Below are 12,285 nucleotides of genomic sequence, written 5' to 3' on the forward strand. Positions count from 1 at the left end.
TATCGTACTCTTCTGTTCATGTACTTTTCTCAGCAAAAAAAATTCAGCCTTGATCAAGTCATATTCTCTTTTGACCGATGCTAAGACACTCACTTCCAGAACTGCTAAGGCCTCAAAAAGCTCCAAAATGAATTTTTATCCCTTCTTCAGAGAAAAGAAAGTCAATGGCAGAAATATTAGTCAGATCATCTACAATTCCATGAACCTCTGTAACATCATGAGCATATTGTTCCATATGGTACAAGTGTCTATAAACAAAGATAATTTTTGAGCCTTGCATAGTTTTTGAAGATCATCGCTTACGACCAGAGATTTGCAAACATTTTTCAAATCTTTCCAACCACAATTCCAACTTCCTCTGCAAACTTATCATTCTCATCTGAGAGTTTTTCATGTGAACCTACATTCCGTCTGTTTTTCGACATCATCTTCTGACTCTGTTTTCATTAGAAACTACCTCAAATTTTTTTCTTCCTCATGAAATTTACCATACTTTTTTATTGATGACATCAACAATCAGATGAATTCCATTACTATAACAAATATAGTAGCTCACACTCATCAACTGACCCATCTTCTTCATAACAGAAGTCAGTGACAACAGCAATGACGTTTTTCAAGTTCAACTTGTTACTGACAATCTCAGCAACCTTGGTAGAAGGCATGCTACCATGAGATCTTTTCATGCCAAGTCCGTAGCTTTTGCCTTAGTATATGTACTTTCTATTTCATTTAGAGAAAAATATTTCGCCTGCATCTCTCTTTTGTTTGAGTTCATCCTTCATTTCCTCTTGAAGCTGTTCTCCAAAAAAATAATTATCCTGATTATTTTCTTTGTTACAGACATCATCAGTCCTTAAGCTTTCCACTCATTCTTGATTTTTGTGTTATTAACCAAGTTGACAAAGGGAATGCTGTCTAATTCAAGTAAATTTACAATGACTTCTACGAAAGCTTAGTTGGCCTTTAGAAAATGGGATAGGAGCGGAAGTTGAGTGTCGTCAAATGTGGAGGAAGAAGGTGTAAAAATGATGGCGAGACAAATTTTCAAATTATGTTTGTAGTCAAGTTCATAAATGAATTTTGACGTTGACAGATGGACTTTAAAGGTTTCTTAACAATGTTTGTATTACACCACTGTATTTATTCTGGATGTTTTTTTCTTTGGATGGAGCCATTCACAATCTATATTTGACATTTTTTCTCTCAAAAAAATAAAATAAAAATCTATGCACTACAAATATTAGTCCGAGCTTCCGAAATTCAATTACACAGTTCAGTGGATACAGCCTACCCAAATCAGTTATATGTGTAGATTATATATATAACTCTATAATCCATTTATCTCAGAGGTAAATATATGAAAATCGTTCACAAATTAGTTATAAGATGGCAACACTCACATAGTGAAGTAACAAACACTACAACACGTTCTTGGACTTTGGGATGAACTTCTCCATACTTTGGACTTGACTGTAACTGGTAGATTTTCACACTCACGTTTGAGTCAATAGAACAAACTCAATTGCACATCGCCTTAATTTCTTCTCAAAATAATGTAAAAAAGAGTTAAAGACGCATTACATCGAGAATCTTTCTTTTAGCTTAAGTAGCTGATCCTTATTTTTCACATCTGTTTAGTTTGTTTTAGTTCAAACAACCATCCATGAAGGGATTGGCCAATTTATATATACAAAAATGTGCCAAATTTAAATGCAACATTAAAAATACATGGAAAAAGATGATGCTAAAATTGTAAGAAAATTACTTACTTTTTATCATTTACTGACATCACTATAATTAAGCACAAAAGGAAAAAACGCTAACATTCTAATTTGAAAAAAAACGCTATTCATTTTAACCAGCTGCTATTAACAACTGTAAATATTATATTTATCGCTTCTGTTTAGATTTTTGTCTCCTTTCCGAAACATACGTTTATATTTGGTGAGAACCTATTATCCCTTGAAAATATTGTGATTCATACCTTGTTTTTTTAGATTACGTTTGTGTTAGTGACGAAGCTCAACGTTGATAATAGCTACAGCCAATGACTGAAACAATTGGTCATATATATTATGTGGTAAATAGAGTGATTTTTTGTCGTTGTTTTTTGTATTTTGAAATAAGGTTTTTAGCAGTGTGAGTCCGCAGACATACCGCTGTGCCACTGGGGAAAGAGGAGATCGTGATTTAAGATGTGATCTGTTACTTATCGAGTTACTGGCTATCTGGAACTCGTATTAGAGGTAAAGAAAATACCATAAAGTAAGGTTACAACACTTGTTTCTTTGTTTGTTTTTTAATTTTGCGCAAAGCTGCACGTTGTGCGCTAGCCGTTCCTAATTTAGGATTGTAAGACTAGAGGGAAGGCAGTTAGTCATCACCACCGACCACCAATTCTTGGACTACTCTTTTACAACGAATACTGTGATTGGCCGTCACATTATAACGCCCCCACGGCTGAAAGGGGCGAGCATGATTGATGCGACGGAGATTCGAACCCGCGACCCTCAGATTACGAGTCGAACGCCTTAACCCGCCTGGCCATGCCGAGCCGTTACAACATTTAAAACAAATAGCAGATATAAGATTTTTCTAAGTTTATTTAAACGTTCGCTTACTTCTTGAAAATATTTGTATACAATTATATCTTTTTGAAAACTACAGAAATGTATTATGTAAAATACACTAACAGCGGTAATTTTAGCGAGTACAGTAAGCGACGGGATCACAGGAAGTTGGCAACAGTTCCGGAATTTTCCAGCCAATTTGGGAAAGTTAGCAGTTATTATTATTAGAATTACATGTAACAATGCATTTAGTATGTAGAATTATAAATATTAAAACACTTTTCTGTATTTGCGAGTTTTCGGCCCTCTCACCAGAGTCTTCATCTGACAACAATAAATTGGTCAAAACATTAAATGGAATAAGAAGTCTGAATGCTTGCAAAGAAAGAGTATTTTAATGCAAATTACAGCGCTTGAATAACTCTATACATTTATTTACCAAAGTTATGGACCTTTAAAACAATTAAGAACACAGCTGGTAACGAGAATACCAACTCGAAATGGTTTAATTTAGTGCATTTTGGTCACGCACTATAAGTTTTATGAATTTTCACACTTACATTTAGATATATAATATTTGAATTAATGTAATTAGGTTATATCACAACAACTTTCGTTTTTTGCAGAGTATAATGAATAATTTTCCATTATAATTTGCATATAAGTCTAATTGTACAGTTATAGCTCATAACTGGTTTTATTTGTTTCTTTTGAATTTCACGCAAAGCTACACAAATATTATATGTTCAAGCCGTACCGAATTTAGCAGCGTAAAACTAGAGGAAAGTCAGCTTGTCCATTGCCACCCAATGTCAACCCTTGGGCTATTCTTTTACCAAAGAATAGTCAGATTGACCGTCATATTATAATGCCACTAAAGTTGAAATAGCAAGTATGTTTGGTGTGACAGGAATTCAAACCCGTGACCCTCAGAAGATATGTCAAGTGCCTTTGCCACCTAGCGTCGATACATTAGTACAGTGTTTATTAATTGGTTTAAGTTAATACAGTGATTTTCAAACTTTAAATATCAGCTCCCCCATAATTCAACCCATAAAAAGTTACCTTTGCGCGTCCGCCTCTTCATATTAAAATAATTTCTGTAAGTGGTAACAACAAATTCAGCATTTTATTACCTGTTAAAGTGCATTTTAAGATGAAGTAAGTTGTGAATAACACCGAAAAAAATAACTCTGAGAACAAAATGATAATTCTGTTAGGTTATTGTCTTTTCCAACTTTGTTGTTTCTTCCGTCGTTGGCCCTAAACTGGGTGATGTTATTGAGTCAATATGTACCAAAATCCCGAAGGAATATTTCCAGCACCTTGTTGAATCTATGCCATGAAGAATTCGGGTTGTTCTAGATACAAAAGTGCCTGGTACTATATAAGTGTACCTAATAGAGTCGCCACTGAGAGTTTTTGTCATAAAACATTGCTATTAGGCCTAGAGTGTAGTACTGAAAATAAAATAAGCCTAATATTACTATTATGTTATGAAAAATATAAATTATCTACCAAAATTGTTTTTGATCCTTAATATAGAAGATGGTTAGGACGCTCGACTGGTAATTCGAGGGTCGCGGGTTCGAATCCCTACAACACCAAACATGCTCGCCCTACCAGCAGTGGGTGCGTTATAATATGACGTTCAATCCCACTATTCGTTGGTAAAAGAGTAGCCCAAGAGTTGGCAGTGGGTGGTGATAATAGCTGCCTTCCTTCTAGTCTTACACTGCTAAATTAGGGACGGCTAGCGCAGACAGCTCTCATATGCGCAAAATTAAAAAACAAACAAATCTTTCTCCGTTATTTTTGGGCTACCAACAACAGTAAATGAATTCCATGGCTGTGACAAAGATGATGGCTGACACCCATCAACTGATCCACCTTATACGTAATTGAAGCACCATCAGTGACAACCCAAATCTCTTCAGCTTGTTACTGACAGTCTCAACGACCTTGGCACAGGCATGCTGCCATGAACTCTTGTCATATCAAGTCAAGATCAACTCTGGATAGCTGCATTTGGAGAAACCACAAATTACTGCTTGAAAATCAATTCATTTACTTTATATTAACGAACAAAGATAAGTTTTATTAGTTATAGGTTTTAATCTGTGTCTCATTAATATTTATTTAGGCTATATACTGGAACATCATAAGAGGGTTAACCTGTTAGAATAGAGAATACTCGTACTTAACTACATTCAGAACCAAAGTAAAAAAACCAAAAAACTTCATTCCAACTTTTCGGAAATTTCGCAGTCCATCTTCACCAAAACAACTGGCTTTTTAAACTACAGACAATTTATGTTTTCAAAAATCTGTCGGCGTCCTGAAGGAATTAAACCGTACGGTTGTCGAACAATCGAAATTGTCTTTTATTACTGACTGATGTCAGAGATGAACATATGAGAAGGAATTTCGTACAAAACTTTCCGACAGCGTGAGACAGCATCTGTGCGATATTTGTGAGAAAGGTTTTGTCCAGAAAATTGCATTTAATTACACCTGTAAGAAACATACGCTTAACTTAACTTATCTCATTATTTCCATACATCCTGAAATTCTTTTTTCCAAATCCATAAGCCATGTGTATTTTTCCATACACGTTAAATCTAACGGGTCTTACCTGACGTTTTATCATAGAAAACAATTTCTATAGCTTTGATATAGATATAATTTAACATTAAGGCATTTTAGGAACGAATAGGATGTCTACATAGTTTATAGAAAATCCTAGATTTGTGATTTGTTTCTGAATGTTATAAGCTTCCGTTTGCCGACCTCTACAAGAGCTCTGGAATCTAACGTATCGAGAAACCACAAATTACTGTTTCAATCAATTCATTTACGAACACAAATAATATTTGTTTCTAATCCAACATTTTCAACGCTGGCTTCAGCTCTTTTTAAAATCTATGCCTCATCAGGCTATATGCTGTAAGATCATAAAAGAGTACCAACAAAGAGCTTTAGTAACGAAATATCTTATAGAACAGGAAGACCATGTAAAACACCGGACATGAATTGTTATATCTTTATAGGATGAATATTTCGTAGCAACTAGAGTGTATTTAAAAAGGAAGTTTCGCAATTCAATGCGTTATATTTCATAAATGGTATGGCTTAGGAAGATCAAATTGCTTAGTAGTGTTATGGGTAATGCGTTGTGTCAAATTTCATAGTTGTGACATGTTGTACCATAATGACCTAATGTCTAATCATTCACAAGTTCAAAATACACTGCGTTCGTGCGTCAATAGCCATTACGGCAAAAATTCACATCTCACCTAATAAGTTGGCCACTAAATACACAGTTACATCCTTGAGGACTGGAATTACACGAAGCTTCTCACGGTACATGTGTAACTTCGGGTACCACCCACAACAAATCATGTAGTGTTATGCCTAGTGAACTAAACGGCCATTCACAAGAGAGATCACGAGAAATTATTTTGTCCTCAGGGGCACCATCCTCAATAAAAACTGTAGCCTTTATCACATAGTATAGCATGGGAATCACATTGGTTGCGAACATTGTACGGTATCTTTCAGTACTGATTGCGTAGATGTATGTTATCTATGTTAGTTAGTTAGTTATCACCATTAGATTCCATCTAGGAACATAGGGCCGCAATCGCTTGCGGATTCTTCAAGTATTTAAGTGAGTAGGTTGTTAGCCCACTGCACCGAGCCGTCCCTAATTTAGCAGTGTAAGACTAGAGGGAAGGCAGCTAGTCATCACCACCCACCGCCAACTCTTGGGCTACTCTTGTACCAACGAATAGTGGGATTGACCGTCACATTATAACGCCCCCACGGCTGAGAGGGCGAGCATGTTTGGCGCGACGCGGGCACGAACCCGCAACCCTCGGATTACGAGTCGCACGCCTTACGCGCTTGACCATGCCAGGCCTATAGTCTATGTGCTGATGGCTTTTTTAAAAAAATACAACGTAATCACGAAATCAACTATGAAACAACTTTATTTATTACCATAACATTATTTATGTGTGTATAAAGTGTTGCATGTCGATTAGTTTCCATACATTAAATACAGTTGTGCGTGTTGACACTTCCAAAATGGATGAAGTGTTCTCCGTCAGTCATTAAGATATTGGCAAGCCATTGGTCATCGACTCATCAGGTTACATCCGTCTGTTTCAGTGCTTAAACATGATGTAGTTTTCAATAAAATATTTTCAAAGCTAACTGAAGAGCTCTATGAACAGTTTAAAATGGTAAATTCAGACACGAGACAACATAGCATGCATTGATGCACCTGCACTGCTGGCTTTTGTCTGTTACACCATAGTCGACTTCAGCAGCAGTTACAATGTGTTGATTGTTTGTAAGTGTATTATCACAAGCACAAACTTTCTCCTTAATTTTTTAATGGACTTGCACACAGCAACACTGGAACAAGACTCTCTGTAAATCTTTTGCAGTGTACAGTAATTTCTGAGAACAACCTCGGTGTAGCCTTTGGTGTAGTAGCATTTCACCTCTCTTCAGACATGTAAGTTTCATATTGCTTGAATGAGTAGCACTGCGATTAACAAGCCCAATTATACCCATGGAAAATATATCATAAGAAACCATAATGGTACCCCTGTTGGTAACGTGACAACTGTGGCATTTGCAAATTCTACAGTTTCATTTTCCTATACACCAAACATGCTCACCCTGTCAGCTGTGGATGCATTATAATGTGACGCTCAATCCCACTATTCGTTGATAAAAGAGTAGCCCAAGAATTGGCGGTGGGTGGTGATGAGTAGTTGCCTTTCCTCTAGTCTTTCACTACTAAATTAGGGATGGCTAGCGCAGATAGCCCTTGTGTAGCTTTGTGCGAAAATTCAAAACAAGCAAACAAACATTTTCTTATGGTATACTATTTGAGAGATATTGCTCTTTATATATCTAAACTTTGAGATGTGTAGAATAATTCTATAAATAACTTTACGGTTGTTTATGGTAGCTGTTTAAAAGGAGTCTTTAATATAGCAGCTTTAAAAGTGAGAATAGTACCTGCCTTTTCTTGTTTAGTTTTTCTTTTATATTTCGCTTAAAGCTAGAGTACTAGAGGGCTATCTGCGCTAGCCGTCCCTAATTTAGCAGTGTAAGACTAGAGAAAAGTCAGCTAGTCATCACCACCCACCGCCAACTCTTGGGCTACTCTTTTATCAGCGAATAGTGGGATTGACCGTCATATTATAACGTCCCCATAGCTGAAAGGGCGAGCATGTTTGGTGCGATCGGGATTCGAACCCGCGACCCTTGGATTACGTGTCGAACGCCTTAACACGCTTGGCCTTGCCGGGCCTTTTTGTTTAGTATTATTATTGTTAACATTTTTATATGCATTAAATCCGTTGACATAAATACTAATCTTGTATTTAAGTTTTTGCATCTTTGACATTCCAGTTACCAAATCTACAGTTACGACAGAAAGTGTTCGTACCCATGCGTTCCGAGTGGTTTTTGCTCATAACTTAAAAAGTATCACGATTAAGATAATAAAAGTATAATATATTATAAATATTATACTAGCACACATCTACACAATTTTTATGTCAATTAAACGACAAATAAACTGTTCATAAACAAATAACCAAAAATAGGAGGAGCAGAAAGTGTTCGTACAGTTCAGAACGTGTGAAAAAGCTGATATTCTTGTAAAAATGTTGTTTAGTTTGGCGAATAAACTACATTATACCATTCCAAAACTCGACACTTGGTTAATAATTATTGGAATTTAGCCAGCAAAAAATGTACTTCCGGCAATTTAGCGCCGTCTCCTTCATTATCTGCTTGGTCATCATGGGGAACAGGAAGCAACTGTCCAGTGATTTAAAAAAACCGAATTATTGCAAAATACAAGTCTCGTGTGTCTCTTTCCGGTATTGCTACACAACTTAAAGTGCCGAAAACTACTGTTCAAAGCATAATTACCAAGTTTAAGTTTACAGGACCAATTGCTAACCTCCCTCGTTCCTGACGCCCCACCAAAATTCCAAAGAGAACCAAGAGGAAGGTTCTCAGAGAGGTTAGTAGGAACCCTCTTTTAACATGTAATGACATACAGAAACTGGTAAGGGAAACTGGGGTTGAAGTAAGCACCTCTACAGTTATAAACATGTTACGCTCTTCTGGGTTCAAAGCATGCCGTCCTCGTAGAACTCCATATTTAAAGCCTGTTCATTTAGAAGCACGATTGTGGTTTGCAAGAAAGCATGTAAATAAACCCTTTACCTATTGGAAGTGTATTCTTTAGTCAGACGAGACTAAAATCGAGCTTTTTGGCCACAATGATGTTCGCTATATTTTCCGTAAGAAGGGGAAACGAAATCTTCCCAAGAACACCGTCCTTACAGTTAAACACGGAGGTGGCTCGATCATGCTATGGGGTTCCTTCAGCTCTTCTGGTGTAGGCAGCCTTCACCGCGTCAACGGAATCTTGAGAAAAGAAGAGTACGTTGATATATTAGGCAATTATATCAAGAATGATGCTCGGAACTTGCGGCTTGGGCGTTGTTGGATCTTCCAGCACTATAATGACCGTAATCACACATCGAAATATGTGAAATCCTGGTTGCAGAGGAACCATATAAGCGTTCTGGAGTGGCCATCGCAGTCACCCGATCTCAGCCCAATTGAAAACGTTTGGCATGAGTTGAAGTCCAGGGTTCATCAGCGTCATCCAAAAAACTTGCAAGAATTGGAGGCCTTCTGTAAAGAGGAATGGAAGAAAATACCAGCCGAGTACTGTCAAACGATTCTCCTGAAAGGCTGCACAACTGACCATTAAAGTAGACGCACAAAAACTTTCTGCCCCTCCTATGTTTGGTTATTTATTTATAAACAGTTTATTTGTCATTCAATTTACATGAAAATCTATTTAAATGTGTGTTTGTATAATATTTATAATATACTCTACTTTCATTATTCTAATCGTGATACTTTTTAAGTTATGAGGAAAAAACCTACTCACGACACAGGTGTACGAACACTTTCTGTCGTAACTGTGAATATTCTACTTAAACCCACATGATTTGTTTTCAACGATTGACAGAAACTAATAACGAACTGCCGCTACAGGTGTTTCTCCACTAAGGCCCTACAGGAAACTTGATCATGAATATACGTATTTCATACACACAAATACAGGGGAGAAACATACAAATACAAATCTTGTGCAAAAGCATTTACTGTTTTAAACAGTTTTGAAGGTCATGATAATAGTCATGAAATTATCCAGACAAAATGTTTGTGATCGTGGTTTTTGCTTATTTCCAAATATATTTAGGCCTTCTCACAGGCGCACTTGACCACTGGTTGTTGGTATATCTGAGGCAAGTGTTTTTCAGTGTAGTTGGACATGAAATAACACGAGTTAATGAGATTGCTTGTGTTGTGGGTTTGAAATTGAACGTTCTTAAGATGTAAAGTTCAGGCATAATATATATTCATTATCTAAGGATTAAATTTGGTCCATTAGTTTTCCCACATTTACAAAAGCAAGCAAAATAATTAACTCAACCTAAAGGTAGGCCTTCTAACTCATATTATCACCAACCAAAATTTAAATCAATTCAACAGCATAAACGGCATAATTAATTGGTTTACTCATACAGCATGTGAGGTTTAATTAATAACAATGATACGTCTTTTAAACCTAAATTATTTATTATCGCAAAACAATTATATTTCGCTACATGTTTCGATCACTTCTGGTGGAAAGTGGGCAATACAATAATATATTTTAAAAAGCTCATTCCTAATGAGAACTGTCTCCCGCTGGTACAGCGGTAAGTCTACGGATTTACAATGCTAAAATAAAGGGTTCTATTCTCCTCGGTGGACTCAGCAGATAGCCCAATGTGGCTTGCTATAAGAAAACACACACACACACACATTTCTAATTATAATTCGTAGTGCATGTCAGTTTCACATTTCTGTTCAGTGCAAACGCTCCCATCCAATACATGTATACACACACTATACAAGGTAAGGTGTTCAACGTAATTATAAAACAATAAACAAAACGTGCTGATAATACACACCCACACACTTGTCTATGCAATGTTAATACAAGTATAACTGTCGGACTGAAATTCCAGGACACTTTTATTTATTTTAAGAAACATCTCTGTGTTTGACATTTTACATCGGCACTCCTATACGTAATTACTCGTGTAACAAATTGATTCGGTCTCATCTCGTAACATACAACGGTTATAATTAATGACATATTCTGCTGCATGATAAAATGTCATTTCTGTTCGCTATTGTTTTTTCAGTAAGTTTGTGTTCATTCAAACGACATTTTAATTTATAAATTGCCTGACGGATATAAGGCTTTGTTGAATGCACACTTTAGTTTATAAATTCCATTTTTCTTCAAAGTTGTTATCTTTCAACGAAGGAAGAATATTACAATTTTTATTAAGAGATATCTAAGCGATTTGGCAGTTCGTAAATCTAGAAAAAAAAAAAAAAAAAGGTTTCCTGTTTAGTTTGAGATCTTAGGAAAATAGGGTAGGCATATCGTTTTATCTATCTTTTTTTGTGTAAACACATGAAAGTTTCGTTAGGTTAGACAAATGCACTTTGCAAGAAACTTTTTTAAAAGCTTTATCAACGATTATCAGCTCGTATACCCTTGTCTATGATTTGTTTGTTTTGAATTTCGTGCAAAGTTATACGAGGGTTATCTATGCTAGCTGTCCTTAATTTACCACTGACAGACTAGAGAGAATGCAGTTTTTATCACCACCCACCGCCAACTCTTGGGCTACTCTTTTACCAACGAATAATTTGATTAACTGTCATATTATAACGCACGCACGGCTGAAGGACGGGGGCATTTGATTGGAAGGGGATGCGAATCCTAGACCCACGGACTGCAAGTCGAGCGCCTAACAACCATGTCGGAATCCTATCTATAGAAGCGCTGATAGCCCTCGTGTAGCTTTCCGCGAAATTTAAAAAACCAAACCTATCTATAGACACATGTTAAAGATGCGGATTCCATTGAAAAGTACAAAACACGAAATACACTTTAAGTTACAGCATGGAACATACCAAATTCGTGAAGAATAGTATGACACGAACCCATATGTATTGGTGAATTGAATGCAAAAGGCTTTCGAAGCACTGATATTTTTAGAGAAGAATCGAAAGTTTCAATCAGCAAGCCATCTTGATTATTTATTGTCATGTGTGAGTTGTTAAGTGTAACATAATGTCACCATGACTCCACGCTATGAGAGTTACTGGTTTGGTTTGTTTTGAATTTCACGCAAAGCTACTCGAGGTCTATCTGCGCTAGCCGTCCCTAATTTAGCACTGTAGGACTAGAAAGGAGGTAGCTAGTCATCACCACCCACCGCCAACTCTTGGGCTACTCTTTTATCAACGAATAATGGGATTGATCGTAATATTATAATGCCTCCACGGCTGAAAGGGCGAGTATGTTTGGTGTGACGGGGATTCAAACCCGTGACTCTCGGATTACGAGTCGAGTGCCTTAACCACATGGCCATGCCAGGCCAAATGTTACTGTACATCTCTACTAACGGTTAGGTTTAAGTGACAGTTTGGGAAGAACAGTGGTTTCAAAATTATTCATAACTCTCTTGCTGGATAGGGGTAAAGAGAATTCAGAAAAGCAAACTACGAAACCCTATAACTTAACCACTTT

At 36.6% G+C, this 12,285-nt stretch overlaps 1 long non-coding RNA gene across 1 annotated transcript in view; it reads left to right on the forward strand.

Moving 5' to 3' along the window:
- The first annotated feature begins 2,115 nt into the window (after positions 1-2,115).
- LOC143238360 (uncharacterized) overlaps positions 2,116-12,285 on the forward strand; it is a 42,936-nt gene continuing 32,766 nt past the window's right edge. The window contains exon 1 of the long non-coding RNA XR_013020547.1: positions 2,116-2,249. This is a non-coding gene — a long non-coding RNA (uncharacterized LOC143238360). The remainder of the gene's footprint in view (positions 2,250-12,285) is intronic.

The sequence above is a fragment of the Tachypleus tridentatus genome, chromosome 13, assembly GCF_004210375.1.
Source record: "Tachypleus tridentatus isolate NWPU-2018 chromosome 13, ASM421037v1, whole genome shotgun sequence".
NCBI lineage: Eukaryota > Metazoa > Arthropoda > Merostomata > Xiphosura > Limulidae > Tachypleus > Tachypleus tridentatus.